The sequence below is a fragment of the Cydia amplana genome, chromosome 2, assembly GCF_948474715.1.
Source record: "Cydia amplana chromosome 2, ilCydAmpl1.1, whole genome shotgun sequence".
NCBI lineage: Eukaryota > Metazoa > Arthropoda > Insecta > Lepidoptera > Tortricidae > Cydia > Cydia amplana.
The window spans coordinates 21936128-21952428 of record NC_086070.1 but is presented as its reverse complement, the minus strand read 5'-3'; the positions used below and the strand labels follow the sequence as shown (position 1 = coordinate 21952428).

The 16301-nt window shown below is 35.7% G+C and overlaps 1 protein-coding gene across 3 annotated transcripts in view; it reads left to right on the top strand.

The window, feature by feature from the left end:
• Window positions 1–16301, top strand: part of LOC134660183 (putative ferric-chelate reductase 1 homolog) — a 60631-nt gene that overhangs the window by 744 nt on the left and 43586 nt on the right. The window lies entirely within an intron of this gene.

The window sequence follows — 16301 nt, the reverse complement described above, 5'->3', positions numbered from 1 at the left end:
CTGCATTATTTTATATTATATTATATCACATAAATAGATACGTCGGCAACCGATACCTACTACAAATCTTTAAATTAAAGGGAAACCGGACAAGTGCGAGTCGGACTCGAGGGTTCCATACTTTTTAATATTTGTTGGTATAGCGGCAACAGAAAAAATCGTAACAGATAAGAACAATGATCTTTTATACGATAAGAACAAGATAAGAACCTATAAAATACTTAGTAACATTTAATGTCTCGTAATTTCTCCGGTCTCGTAGGTACGAGTATGTTGAAAATTATGTTTTTACTCATTTTTTTTTTTTTTCACATCTTACTTAGCCGCTTGCTACAGTTATAAAACACTTTGTATAAAACCCCACAGTGTTGATGTAAAATCTTACAATTAAGTTTTATTTGGTGTAAATACATAGGTACAGTCGCCATTCAGATATATCGGAGCGGCAAGGTGTTCACAAATATCTGAACACGCCTCTATTGTCAAGGCGCTAGAGTGCGTGTTTATATATTTTTGAGCATCTCGGTCGCTCAGATATACCTGATAGCGACTTTACCTACTGATTTCTACTCGGTTCACGCGATAAAGTCATATTTTATTTATCTAATGGGTAAATCCACGGTGACTCACGTTACTTTGTAGTCACTATTCCTAACAATCTTGTCGTATATTTGAGATCAAGAGCTTTCTACGTCGAAAACTTGATAATAATATCACAGAGTACATTACTGCGAATCATTTATCGAAGTACTTTTTCTCCATCAAATTATAAAAATTGGAGAAAAGTGGAAAATAACTCCATGACTCACGTTACAAGAAATGGACACGGAGTTTTACGCCTTTTGTGTTTATTGATTTCCCTTTGATTATTGAATGAATTAGTTTTAACAAAATAACAAAACAATGACATAAATATGCAAGCTTCTTTAATAGTTAACCAAATGAAATCAAAGATACACCCTTATTTAAATAAAATATAAAACCTTACGAACTCACGTTACAGCGATTTCGTGAATCACGTTACTTGCGACTACCTAGAATATTTTGATATTTTTTATCATTTCTAGCAAACAAATAGCATATTTTTTACTTATTATTATTAGAATTAGAACTTTTCTGATACGTTATTTAGCTCTACCCAAAGCTTGGCGATTAATTAACATCGAAGATGAGGATGCAATTGAACTATCTAAGGCTCTTGCTTATTCAGCTTTTTTCTTTGATCTATATGTTTTTCAACTCTTTTTCTGTTTTTTTCTCTTTCATCCTTTATAAATTGGTTTTTCTTTTTTTGAGTCATGTTATCTAGCAACTTCTTCTTTTGCCTGATTTTTTTGGCGGCAAGCCTAAGGTTTTTCTTATACTCTTCGTACTTTCCGTCGTCTTTCAGCTTCTGTCTTCTTCTTTTTGCCCTTTCTGCCGCTGATAGAGGCATTGTAGCTACAATATACATTCAAATATTTAGTTACTCGCTTTACAGTTGCAACAACGCGATTCACTGTGACTCACGTTACAAGTATCTCAAGTCATGTATTTCTATAAAATAACACTTATGCGGAGAAATAAACCGCGAGAATGACACCATCTAAGCCCAATCATACACATAGTTCAATATAAGTTCGTTTGTCCAAAGTTTCAGTACAGTAAATGAAAAATATTGTTTTTTACGTTACTCACGTTACTCAACGACATACAATTTTCATTCACCTCTTACATATTTTTCTTTCGACTTATGATAATTGTAATCAAAGTAACGCGTGAATAATTTAATAGACAACAGATAAATAAAGGTTACTTACCTCTTCTTTGCGTAAAAATCAATTAAAGTCGTAATATTTATAATCACTTATTTTACGTTCGTAGTTGATTCCGCAAGCAGCACTTACAATGTCGGAAATTATGACAACCGTTGACTTATTATTGACTTAAGGTTATAAAATTTGTTCTGCTACCCTCATTTGATTATTCTACATTCAAACACATTCTAAATTCAATAGTTTATTTTTTCGTTGTCATGTCCGAGTTACGCGGAAAGACCCTAATGGTTAAATTAAAATTGCATGGTAAGAAAAAGTTAAGCTAAGTCCAATCACGCAAGCATAGGTACTTACAAACAGCAACACTCCTAACTGTAGGTACATTGGTGGACCTTATTACAAAAACCAGCCAAGTGCGAGTCGGACTCGCGTTCCAAGGGTTCCGTACATTAAGTCCGACTCACACTTGACTGCACATTTCTAATAGATTTTCCTGTCATCTATAGGTAAAGAACTATTTTGCGTAAGTATTTTTTTCAAAATTTTAGACCCAGTAGTTTCGGAGATAAGGGGGGAATGGTCATTTTTTGCCTATTTTGTTGAATAACTGCTAAACTATTAATCCTAAAATTATAAAAAAAAATATATTTGAGATTCTTACAATGAGCTCTTTCATTTGATATGTAACACGATATAGTTTGAAAGACTTTATTTTTTAATTTTCTCATTTACCCCCCAAAAATGGCCTCCATATTTAAAATTCATTTATTTACGTTACACGTCCATCTTTGGGTCACAAACTTACATATGTGTGCCAAATTTCAACTTAATTGGTCCAGTAGTTTCGGAGAAAATAGGCTATGACAGACAGACGCACGAGTGATCCTATTAGGGTTCCGTTTTTTCCTTTTGAGGTACGGAACCCTAAAAAGCATAAGGTCCACCAATGTACAGTTAACAGTGTGCGCATTGGTGCCTACCTAGTGCCTACTCAGTGTGGCTAGACCTTATAATGGCGATGGCGGCGTGCGCAAGTGCTGATTGGGCAAGCATTTCTTACCATAATTAAAGCCCTATTTAGACTGTTCAAGAACGTGCATGCATTAGTCACATTTGCTACCTACAGAGTCCAATGAATTCAGGCGATCGACCAAATACACCGCAATGCAACGAAAATCGCATGTAAGTTCTTGAACCGTTTTAATGGGGCTTAAGACTTGAAACAATACTAATTGAAGAGTGTGTTAAGATTAGAGTCTAATAGAACTATGTCTGTGATAATTCAAGAATGGCAGATACTTTTGGACCGTTTTTTAATCCGCTACTATTGATGCTGACTGTATGTAGGTAGTAGGTACCTACACTACCTACATAATATCATTTTTACTTACCATACCACTAGCTTTTGATGCTGACTATATGTAGCTACTCTGCCTATAGAATTTAATTTATTAGTTACCTTACCACTAGCTTTTGATAAGTATCGTACCCGTAGAGTCTCGTCCTCGTGAACAACCTTGGCTTCCGGAACCTGAAATAAATGACATTATTCTGTTATAAAATATGAACTATTGCTGATTACCTGCTCCAATAGACACGCAATAGGTTAGCGACAAAAACAAAACAATAACGAGTGTAGCGACAAGAACCGAGCGTTCGTGCGATAAATGTTTGGTTAGAGTTGCGCGAAGGCCGGGTCGGCCCAACTCTCAGCATAGGGTTGGCGATAGATTCAAGTCTGTATCGACAATCGATATATTAGGGCCACGGTTATTGTAATAGCAATATCATAGAGCAAACAACGTGTTTTAAATAGGTACATACCTTTTCGTTGTTTTGTCTTTCTTGCAAATTTTTACGTCAATAACCGCAATTAAGTATTAGGCTCGCGTGTTTGATTTACGATCTTAGATCAAGTTAAATTATATCGGCTAAAAATTTCAACAATAAGGCTTCAAAATTAAAAGCTTAAGTACAAATAAAATGCTCGTAAAAAGCTAGACATAAAGACACGTCCTTTTAGTATTAGGTATACTGCTGATAGGTAATAGGTATATGGCTTAAGTGTATCCTGTGTGTCTTTTCGTTTAAAAAATAACTCAGGGCCGCTGACGTGTACGACGTTATTAACAATGTTTCAATAGAAATGTGACATTTAGTGACCCAATAAAATGCACTTCCATTGATCCTCAGATCCTCACTAATCATAAAAGTTCCGCAACTTTTCAACCAACCCAACGTTTAACTGACAAGTGACAACCCTAATTGTAGGAGCGATTCGACATGTCAATGACACAGTTTTGGCGAACAATGCTGCAAGTGCAATGACAGTGCGCTGCGCATTCTTGTTCGAGCCACACAAATTACCTGCATATTATATCGAGCCCAAAAACATTATTTATGTCGAGTAATTAATGGAATATACATAATTGGGACAATATGATTAATATCATAATATTTGATCGACGCAATACCCGTCGTTCCAGTTTTGTGACCCGAATTTAGAACTGGTTAAACAAGATTACGATTAATAAATAAAATCAACGCAATGTCTACTTATGTAAGTAATCAAAAGTGAAATTTATCAACTGCAAGTTTAGCCTGTTAAACCACCATTTAAAATGGAGTAACCAGGGATCGGAACCGGTTTTTTGCAAAAACTTAGAAATAACCATATTTTTCGAATTATTTTATACTCGAAATGTAGGACTCAGTTGTGTTTTTAGTTTACGACGTCGTATTATTAGATTGCCCAAATAGAAATCAAGTTATTAGCAAAGAACGAAAAAATACCGTTTCCGTTCCCATACAAAAAATACCGGTATCCGATCCCTGGGAGTAACAGACTTAATTGCAATATATAAGTATTTATTATTCGTATGTTTTTAACAAGTTCGCTGCGACAATTAGTGTAACTCGTAATTAGCCGTACTTTGTATCAGGGAGCCTAGCCAAGATGACAATCATACATCGACAACCGCCAAACGAAAAGAAAAAAACCCGAGAAAATAGGCTGTGACAGACGGACAGACAGACGCACGAGTGATCCTATAAGGGTTCCGTTTTTTTCCTTTTGAGGTAAGGAACCCTAAAAATGTATCGGGATGACAGAATGCTACGAAAAGGCACGTGACTTTTTCCATACATTACCTATTTAAGTTTCAATTCTCGTTTTCTATCACCAATTTTCATCCGTCTAACTTGGGATATCATTGGAGACCCCTGTGACTTTGAATTTAGAACTCTCATACCTAATCTGTTATTATTTCTTGTAAGACAGCCGTGCGTGCTGCATTACGTAGTACTATAGGTATGTGATGTTCATGGGAAGCGATAGACAATGCAATTGTGTGTGCTGACTGATGGGTGAATGGTTTTATGGATGTGTAGGACGGGTATTGCGAAGTCCGTATTAATTTAGCACTAATCATCTGTTAACGGAATTACAATTCTTATAATGATGAGAAAAATGAAATCCCTACCATGTAAACAAATAAGGAAAAAAAAATGAAGTGTTAAAAGATGTTGAGTAAATTTCGATGGAAATAATGTCGAATGCATTTGTTAAAAGCTAAATCTCTATCTCTAGCTAAAAGCTAAAGTATGTCAAACAGTCCACATAAGGTTACACTGGCGTTAATTTCCCAATAAATTGGACTACTTAAGTACTGAACTTACATACTTACAGCCAGTTAAAAAAGCAAGGCCACTCACAGGCCGCGAGTAAAGTTAGCACCGCTGTCATAAAAACGTTTACCAACTTACACTTGCTGTTATAGGTAGCGCTAGTGCTCGAGATATCCAAGAAATTTGTATGAGACCGAGTTAGTTCGAGATTCGTTCACACGCAGATATAAAGCTGTAAGAATGTATGGTAATTATTGTTAGGGTCATTGGAGACATTAACAGTTTAGAGTGTGGCTAGAAGACCTTTGTTGTGGTGATTATAAGTATAGTTTAGTTTCAATTGTTTGTTTACTGATGGTAAGGAAGCTATATGGGCGCTTAACTCGCTTAAATACCGGATGTAGGTAATAAATAAAACTTTAATATTTCATCAAACAGTAATCGGTGCTATGAAAGAAACTAGGACCCTTAAGCATTGACGTATATATCTCAGGACTGGCCTTACGGACAATAAGAATGGGGCATGAATGGGGCCAGTACAGCGGTGTGACACCGCTACAACGCGATTGGTTTCGCATCACGCGCGCGATTGGTCGCAATTCGTGAATGATGAACTAGTACCATTTTAGTGCCCGTAAGCCCCTTCCGTCCTGAGATATACGTCAACACCCTTAAGGGGCGGATACTGGTTATACGTAAAGATTTGATCAAAGGGCAAATAAGATTGCTATAGAAGAGATCAAGGGACTAATAAAGATACAAAACCGTATTATTTGTGGATTTAGTTTACGAAATGACTAATATTCCGCTATAAGTAGTAACCCGGAAACCTCCCACGTTCTATTTCGGCAAAAAACTTAATTATACCACCATAACTTGGTCCTATTATGCTCCATAATCCATCATGCTTCTGTAATTATGACGAGTATAATTGTAATGGAATCGACAATTTTAGCTTGTTTTATTATAATTACCGGTCCATTTAAACAATAAGTGTTTATACTAAGTACATGCTCTAATCATTTAATTAAGCTGACTTGAAATTGTATGTCAAGTCAAAATAATTTTTTTAACAGTTGTGAAATTGCCGAAATTTATCAATAAATTTAAAGTGTCAATAAGTTTTTGGCAAAAATTTCATTTTTGGTATATACAAGCTTTTATCGCTGATTGTACTTTTCTTACGACAGACAACTAATACTCATCGAGACAATTCTAAAAACCCCTAACACAATTAGGTTGCGTTGTTTTGCCACCTCCTGTCTCCATCATCAGATCAGTTCGACAGTACCATATTATTGTATTGTCATCAGAACTACATACAGCTGCCAATTTTCATGACGCTACGATCCTTGGAAGATGGCGGAGTGTCAGAAACTGTAAGAAAGAAAGAATTTATGTTTCCAAATCGAAAAAAAAAAAATTGTTCCTCTACATAAATGGAATATAATTATAGTTTTGAATTTTTCCATGTGATATTTTTTGTTTAGATTTTTTTTCAGAATGACTTACTTGAGTTAAGCTTTATTTATAAAAAAAATTCTATGTCTTTTCAGTACAGTTGCCTATCTCAGAAAATATAGTATGTAGGTATATTCATAAAATATCACATTCACCTCGCCATGAAACTTTTTTGTCGTGCTTTTTATGTGAAATGTCTACATGTTATTTAACTGTCAAATATGGCAAGGTCTGTTAATTGCAAGAACATTGTAACGTAAAAAGAACAATGAATAATTTACTCTAATAGCATCGCAACAAAGCGTAGAGCGACAGGTCACCTCTAGGGTTGCCACTACCTACGAAGTTTCTTGTAAAAAAAATATCATCCATCTATTTTTCTTTTGTTACTCATATACTTGCGCTGCATTCATTCCTCTCGGTAATATCAATTATCATGAAAAATTTTACCAACTAGGAATTACGAATTTAAATTTCATGTTTGCTTCATGCTAATAAGCGCAAAAATAAAAAAAAATACTGATTTATTTCCATGAAAAAATGTGACAAAAACAACAAAACACTGTGCACTGGCCTAGTACCTAGAGTTTTTTTTATAAATTATACCTACTACTACTACCTACTACTACTATATTTATTAGGTAACGAGGTACAGAGATATGGAGTCAAACCAGGACCAGGAGATGAAAAAACTAGAATTGAGGAGAAAAGTATATAAAAGTACAAATTTGAAAAGACCGTGGAGTGACAACCCTAATTTCCGCTATGAAGATGCCGGTTCAAGGCAAACAAGGCTGCTGCTGCGGTCATCAGTTCCCTGTAATCAGTGGGATCTTTATTCTACACTCAATATCAATAAAAACGGCTCATTTTACATCAAATATCCATGCAAAGTAATCTTTTTATTATAACATACTATCGATGGTGGTTTGTCTAGTTACATTGATGGTTTAGTAATCTTTTACGTATCTATAGTTACCGCAAACGGTACTTAAACTTACTATCGAGATTGCGAATGTTGCGATGTTACAAGTTACTGTGTTCAATCTTTGCCTCTTTTTCTAATAAATATGGTTGTTAGAAAGAAAGGCAAACATCAAACTTATAACTTAATGTATAGGTACTGTAGCTTTTTAATACGACCCAGGTGGTATCTTGTGGTCCGTATCCGTATATTATACTAGCTGTTGCCCGCGACTTCGTACGCGTGGATTTGTATATTGTGGTTATAAATTCTACATTAGCTTAGAACATTATGCAGCAAAAGATAGCAGTAGGGACGGTTAATCATTTGTTAATTATTATACAACGCATGAGATTTGTCTTTCACAACCTGGCTACAAAGTTTCGAGCCCCTAACTGAATAAAATTGTTCTCGATAATCTCGATATAATCTCTCTCAAACCCCAGAAGATTTTCAAGTCCACTATTTAATAAAACCTACTACCTAACTACCTATTTACGAAGTTTGAAGTTCCTAGCTTTAAATAAAATTTGAACCCTCTACCAACTCTCAACCCCTGTTTAAACTTTTAGGGGATGAATTTTTAAAAACGCTGAAATTACTTTTCTTGTATTGTAATAATATGCCTTTATACAACGATTCAAGTCCCGCACTCCAATAAATATTTGGGTTCCATACAAATTTTCGACCCCCTTCACCACCTTGGGGGATGAATTATCAAAGACTCTGAAATTAGTTTTCTTTTCTCTTAATAAAATACCTTTTTACGAAGCTTCAAGTTCCTAGCATTAAATAAAATTATTACCTATACAATCTTTCAACCCCTTTTTAACCCTGTTATGGGATGAATTTTTAAAAACGCTGAAATAAGTTTTCTTGTGTTCTAATACTATGGCGTTATACAAAGATTTAAGTCTCGCACTGTCAAAAATATTTGATCTCCATACAAACTTTCAACCACGTTTTCACCTCCTCGGGGGATGAATTTTTAATAACGCTGAATAGGTTTTTTGTTTTTTATTAAAATACCTTTTTACGAAGTTTCAAGTTCCTAGCTTTAAATAAAATTTGAACCCTATACAAACTTTCAACCCCTTTTGGACCCTTATAGGGTATGAATTTTTAAAAACGCTGAAATTACTTTTCTCATATTCTAATAATATGTCATTATACAAAGATTCAAGTCCCGTACTTACAAAGAATATTGACCTCCATACAAATTTTCAACCCCTTTTTCACCACCTTAAATGTTGAATTTTGAAAAACGCTAACATTAGTTTTCTTCTCTTTTAATGAAATAACTTTTAACGAAGTTACAAATTCGTAGCTTAAAATAAAATTTAAACCCTATACAATCTTTCAACCCCTTTTTAACCCTTTTAAAGGATGAATTTTTGAAAACGCTGAAATTACTTTTCTTGAGAATTAATAATATGGCTTTATACAAAGATTCAAGTCCCGCACTCTAAAAAATATTTGATCTCCGTACAAACTTTCAACCCCTTTTTCACCACCTCGGGGGATGAATTTTTAAAAACACTGAAATTTGTTTTGTTGTTTTTTAATTTAATACCTTTTTGCGAAGTTTCAAGGTCCCATCTTAAAATAAAATTTACACCCCAAGACAAAGTTTCATCCCCTTTTTTACCCCCTCAGGGGTTGAATTTCCTAAAACGTCGCAATTCCTTTTTTTGCAATCGGCTATTATGCCTTTCTAAGAAGTTTCAAAGCATTTGTAGTGGATTCAAACTTTCAACCCCTTTTTAACCCTGTTAGGGGATGAATTTTCAAAATCGCTGAAATTACTTTTCCTGTCTTATAATAATATACCCATATACAAAGTTTCAAGTCACACACTCACAAAAATATTTGATCTCCATACAAACTTTCAACCCCTTTTTCACCACCTTGGGGGATGAATTTTCGAAAACGCTGAAATTAGTTTTCTTGTTTTTTAATATAATACATTTTTACAAAGTTTCAAATTCCTAGCTTAAACTAAAACTTGAACCCCATACAACCTTTCATCCCCTTTTTAACCCCCTTAGGGGTTGAATTTTTCAAAATCGCTTCTTATCTCTTGTACACTTTACAAATGCAACCTAGTGTGCAAATTTCAACTTTTTAGCTTTTGTAGTTTCGGCTCTGCGTTGATGAATCAGTCAGTCAGTCAGTCAGTCAGTCAGTCAGTCAGGACACTTGCATTTATATATATAGATTTAAATATCACACTTGTAATCCGAGTCTTTGAAAACCTCCATTTGGTAAGTATCTTATTTAAATTCATAAGTAGATAACGGTTTTCAGTTTGCCGAAATGTAACAGTATTTTCACATTAGGTACATGTATGCTCTCAAGAAACCAGTGTAGGTAATACCTACAACTAAATTAGCATTAAGTACAATAATAATGAATATGGTCGTGCATTTAAATGTTCTGAATTGACCCAAGTGACTCAAACCAAAGACTTAAGGATATAGAATTACATAAAGTCAATGTGGCTAATCATAGTCACTATTCATAGGGAATATTCCGTCCATTAGGGTTATTCTCGAACAACGAACACAATTGATAAATTCATCGACATCCCAGCGATTGCTTTTAGTTTCAGCAATGAAAAGCAAATGTTTTTTCCTACGATTGAAAATCAAAGAAGTAGGTATACGCTCGTGGACGGAATAGTCCCTATATGACGGAATTAGCCACATTGACCGTACCTTACCGACCTAGGTAAGGCAAACTTACGCATTCACTGCCAGGGGGCGTGGCCTAGGAACAAACTTGTGAAACTTGTATATGACGGTGGACGCACCTAGGAACAAACTTGTGAAACTTGTATATGACGGTGGACGCACATGTACGTCGGGGCCGTCGGGGGCAGTGAATGTGTTAATAAACTATATAAAAGGTTACTTTCCTCTTGGACTTTCAGAGATCGCCATGTGCACGTACTCTCTATCAGCGTATCGTGTATTTCCCCTTTTTTGCAAATGCTCTGAAACCTGTTCCGTCGTCGGTGCACTAAATGATGTATTTATAAGCCCAATGATAGACCTTACCCCATTTGCAATAAGGTTCACGTATGATCAGTTAACAATGACCACGACAGTACTTACAGCAACAAGCTGAACTGACCTTCGATGGACCTTAAGCCTTTGCAATAGAATCTATGTATAATCAGACAGTAACCACGATAGTACTACGCAACGCATGCAGGGTTACGGACCAGTTCCCAGCGGTACAAGTCGACAAACACCTCTCTTTCTCGCTTGCACCTGGTTTTCCCAGTGTAAGCAGGCCGCATGCTGGGTTTTTACCATGCGTGACTTTAATAAGTCGAAAAAAGTCGCATGTAGATGAGTCATGTGCAGAGATGGGGCCTTTTGGAATGGCAAAGTGAATGGACTAAGATTTCATGCTTTGTTTACGATTTATCTCGTTTTCCTTAAATTCTACAATTGGAATTTTATTATTGTTTTGATAGACAGATATTGTTTCAGGTGAACGCACCTGTGTGTTGTATTTACCAAAATAACAGTCATAGCGGTTGAGAACGTGCCCGTTACCGCAAATAGGCTACATGACTAATTTTCATTTATGGTATCAATCGATCGGGTTTGTTTTTAGGATCAAATGTCTATATGGGACCCATTGCATTAAATTAAAGTAACACAAAAGTCAGAAATTGTAGTCAAAGGCCGAGTCGCACTTCACTCGCGAAACGCCCTAAACAAAACGATAAAGGAACGTGACATCTTGTAGTATGGACAAAACAAGAAAATTGCGTTTTTGTCGGTGAAATATTGCGTTTATGTATATAGTTGCTATACAATATTTTTTTGGATGAAATGTAAGGAATTGAATGATACCCTTACTTTTATCGTTTTTGGAAGTTAAAAAAAACTTATATTTTGAAACTTTCAGGTCTTGTATTTTTGTAATTTTTCAATATTATATTTTAATATCCACATTATTGTGATAAATTGCTCGTTTGCTATCTATTTTACTAGATTTTGTTATAAAATTCAACATGTGTCATCATCCCTATAATATGTCTCAAAATAAAATTATCATTGTCATCAAAAAATGTGGACCAAATTTGATTGATTTTACATACCTACCTACCTACCTACAAGATAGTTGCCAAGACAGCTACCTAAAGGAGTTTTGGTTTCGAATTTGATTCGATCTAATTATGTATTTCTTTTTATAACAATGCTGATAAGATTTTTGATTTTTCATAAGGAAAACTGTGCATTCGTTTAAATTCACTATGTACACAATTCACTTTGGACTCGTCAAAAAAACAATACGTAACTCCTCAGATCATTGAATACTTATTAGCATTTGCATACATAATTGTTATCACATAATCAATAAGGCTCATTTCTCGTTGCGCTTGAAGACATCGAATTTCTACCGGTTATCCAACGCTTGCTTCTGTATGCCAAACGTGTCGCTAACTCGTGCTAAACACATACAAGGCCCCCTGTGCCGCGAACAAGGAAAGTCGATATTTCGTCTATTTACGTTTTTTTTTCGCAAATATGCAAGAGCCATGGAGAGGCAAACAAGCGAACGAACGAAATGGTTCACATCACAGTTACTGCCCAGCGATGACGTTTATTGAAGGAATGAATGAATAAAAATCTTTATTTTCAGGCAAATATTGGCCGGTGACCCATAGATAAATACCTTAAAACTAGTATACAATTATTATAGGTATCTTAAAAACCGGCCAAGTGCGAGTCGGACTCGCGCACGGAGGGTTCCGCACCATCAACAAAAAATAGAACAAAACAAGCAAAAAAACGGTCACCCATCCAAGTACTGACTCCGCCCGACGTTGCTTAACTTCGGTCAAAAATCACGTTTGTTGTATGGGAGCCCCACTTAAATCTTTATTTTATTCTGTTTTTAGTATTTGTTGTTATAGCGGCAACAGAAATACATCATCTGTGAAAATTTCAACTGTCTAGCTATCACGGTTCGTGAGATACAGCCTGGTGACAGACGGACGGACGGACGGACGGACGGACGGACGGACGGACGGACGGACAGCGGAGTCTTAGTAATAGGGTCCCGTTTTTACCCTTTGGGTACGGAACCATAAAAACTAAAACAGACACTATAGCTGCAATGCATTTCGGAACCCCGAGGTGTCAGTGTGTGAGGTGTGTGTTTAAGTTTAAGGAAGACGCGTCTTGAACATGAAAGTGCGCTTGTGTTAACATACACTGAAAGTAACCATGTGATGGAGTGTCTCGGTAGGTAATTGTTTAATGAATGACCAAACTTTCACCGTCATGGACGGAGACGCTCTGTTGACGAATATTATCGTTTGCATGTGCATGTAATTACAGCCAGCAGCATCAGCGGATGAAACTACGCTCCAAAAATATTTGTGCTGTTTACTTTTCCAAAAAGAGATATATATTTACACTCTACAGTTCAAAAGTATCTGTATGCGTCAAATTGTTCTACACATAGTATAGTATCTCTTTTTTAAGTCGTTACGGAAGTATACTACTTTTGACGCGTAGTCTCACTTGCTGCCACTTTTGATGCTGACTGTACTTATGGAATGGCGTGGCTACGTGAATTGTGATTCTCGCATCCGCTTAAAAGCAAACAATATCTTAGAGGACCTATTTTATGTTTATTGATCATTAAAGAGGATCGATGTTGATTGGATCTTAACACGACAGCACAGCAGCCGTATAGTTAGTAGACACAGGAGCCGAGTATTTTCCTTGTTACATTCGTCATTTGGGCGAGACGATGATTCGATCATTTTCATTAATGTTCGCATTATTCTGCGTAAAGGTAGTCACGGTCGGGTTGCGGCGAGACTCCGTGAATCATTGTTTCGTCCGTTCACCCCGGTAATGATAACTAGGAAGTACTTGCAAATATGACATTAATTAAATTTAAAATAAATGATTTTGCGGTTCGGATCTTCCGCCATGTTTAAGAATATGGATGTGTGAGTTTCAGCTGCTGACACTCAGTTATTTTTCAGAAAGTAATGATTTGCACATATACAATACATAATAAGTACTTTTACACCTTATCCCTTTGACCGTCGAAGCCGTCAGCATAGTGATTTAATTCTTTTTGGCCGTCAGCTGACGCCCGCGGTTGCAGCCCAAATTCAACCTTCGCACACTCCGATAAGGTTCACGATGAAGTATCGCGCACGAGAGGCTTGGCGTTCAAAGGGTTATGAACTCAAAAGGTCAACTTGTTTTATTTTGATTGTATAAATTTAACCATTATGACGTCACACAGAACTTATTGGGTTGGGGTTTTTTGTAGCAAGTGGGTAGACCAAGTGGGCGGGTCTAAAAATACTTTAAATTATGATGCAGGAAAACATCTTGCTTGGATTTCCCCGTTATAGTGAACTTGTCTTGGTTGAATTCTAATTAGTTAGATACCTGACTGGAATTGACATGTACCTACGGTGACGCCACTTCATGACCGGTCTAACCATAATGTTGCTTTGTTATGACTTATGAAAGACTACAACGTTACCTACAAACGTTCAAACTAAGTTCTAAGTTCGTATGGAATCTGAGGGTCGGTAATATACAAGAGTGATAAAGAGGCAGATAACGAAATTTCGATTTTGCGGTAGTAACTAGGTATATGTCATTTTCATTTACCGTACTAACGCAAAGTTTGCGCGAAGCGTCTCCTTTTCATGTTGGACAACAATGTCCGGCTGTACTGCTTCATAAATTATGTTCTCTAAGGTAGAAATAAATCACATTTCTCTGCATTTCTCGAGATTTTTTTTGATCGGCTTCTATAAGTAATTTTATGTTTTTTTTTCGTCCATTTAGTTTTTCTTTTTATAATCTACAGCTCACAGAACTACGAGTTATAACATTTTAAAGGCATCACCCCATGTGCCTGCTCATTCTAATTTTAAAGACAAATATATTTTACCGCTAGAAAGAATGGTAGGTAGATAAAGATACTTATAAAAATCTTGCATTGTCTTTATAGTTTATATAAGTTTAGCTTTAAACCGTGCAAGCTATAATACCCTGACCTACTACAATACGCCATCGCGATTACACAACCCCACACAATGGCACTAAACGACGACAAATGACACGAAGAAAAAACGCTATGACGAATCCATGCGTGCTCAATTGTATTATCGACTATTCATTCTTCATCTATCGTAACTGTAATTATACTATTAAGGTGATTAATATTTCATAAATAGTTTTATTCTTTTGTTTTAATGATTACGATTAATCATTCATTTGTTTATGCATATACCGTACCCAAACAAATACATACTTACTTAATTACTTAAACTGAACAAGGAATAAAAAAATAGATTGATTGATTATTTTTTGCCGAACCCCTATATGCCTATAGTTTCAAATCTTTTAGTTTTTAAAACTATATGATGAGAGCATTATTAGTAAAATTATGTGGCTACCAAATCCTTTATGTAGGTACTTAAGTATAATGTCTTAAGTGTAATGGAACGTTTGACCCATAAAGAAAACACAGGACATAAACCCAAAACGACAGAAAGTTACAGTAAAACTACTCAAAAAGTTTTTGCTTGTAACCACAATCAATACGTTATAATCACTTACTTATAACGACTTTACAAAACGCTTCGTCATGATGACGTTTGTAACAGAAACTCCTAATTGCTTGAAATTACATAGAAGGAAATGACGCTATTCTACTAGTGGTTTAATCTATAAAACTAATAAAGGTAAATATAACGACAACGCAAATTTGTATAGGTACCTATTCAACATTTTCAAATGGCCTTACATTTCATGTCTATGTGTGGTTGTAGCCACAAGCCGTCTAGCCCATTGGGCTGTTGAGCGTGCCAGTAAAACAGACATGCAAACACACATTCAAAAACGTTAACATCCTTCTCAGTTGGGAACAAAGCTGGTGCAAAATCGGAAAACTGTCGAGTAACTATCACTATTTTCTTAATAATTCTGATAAAGCTAAGATGCCGATATTTGGCATGAAAACATTTGACCGTAGCTTTAAATACAACGATATATTCAATCGATTTTTGCAGTTTATAAAGGTTTATATTAACAATTTATTTTGACCTTTTGGTGGAATGCCCCAAAGACTGCGATCAAGTTTACGCAGTCGCTAACGTAAACGACAATGTGTCAAGTGTCAACTCGTGGTGCGACTACTTGTTTTGTCACAGTGAAAATCAATACCTTATATGAAAGCCGTTAGCGATCTCATATTATTGTCGTCATAAAATCTAATGGCTTGACCGTACATCCGTCTCATTAGTAGTATTATGAAGCTCGACCGGCTTAACCTATCATATAAACTGCCCCTTAAACCGGTAGTAAATCCTTCCAGACCATGTACGAGGTACCCTCAAAATTAATTATCATGTTTATTACTTCTCCGGCCGTTCTAACGGTTAACCGCTGGTTACGCGTTAATCTGGTTACGATCGGTTGTGTGAT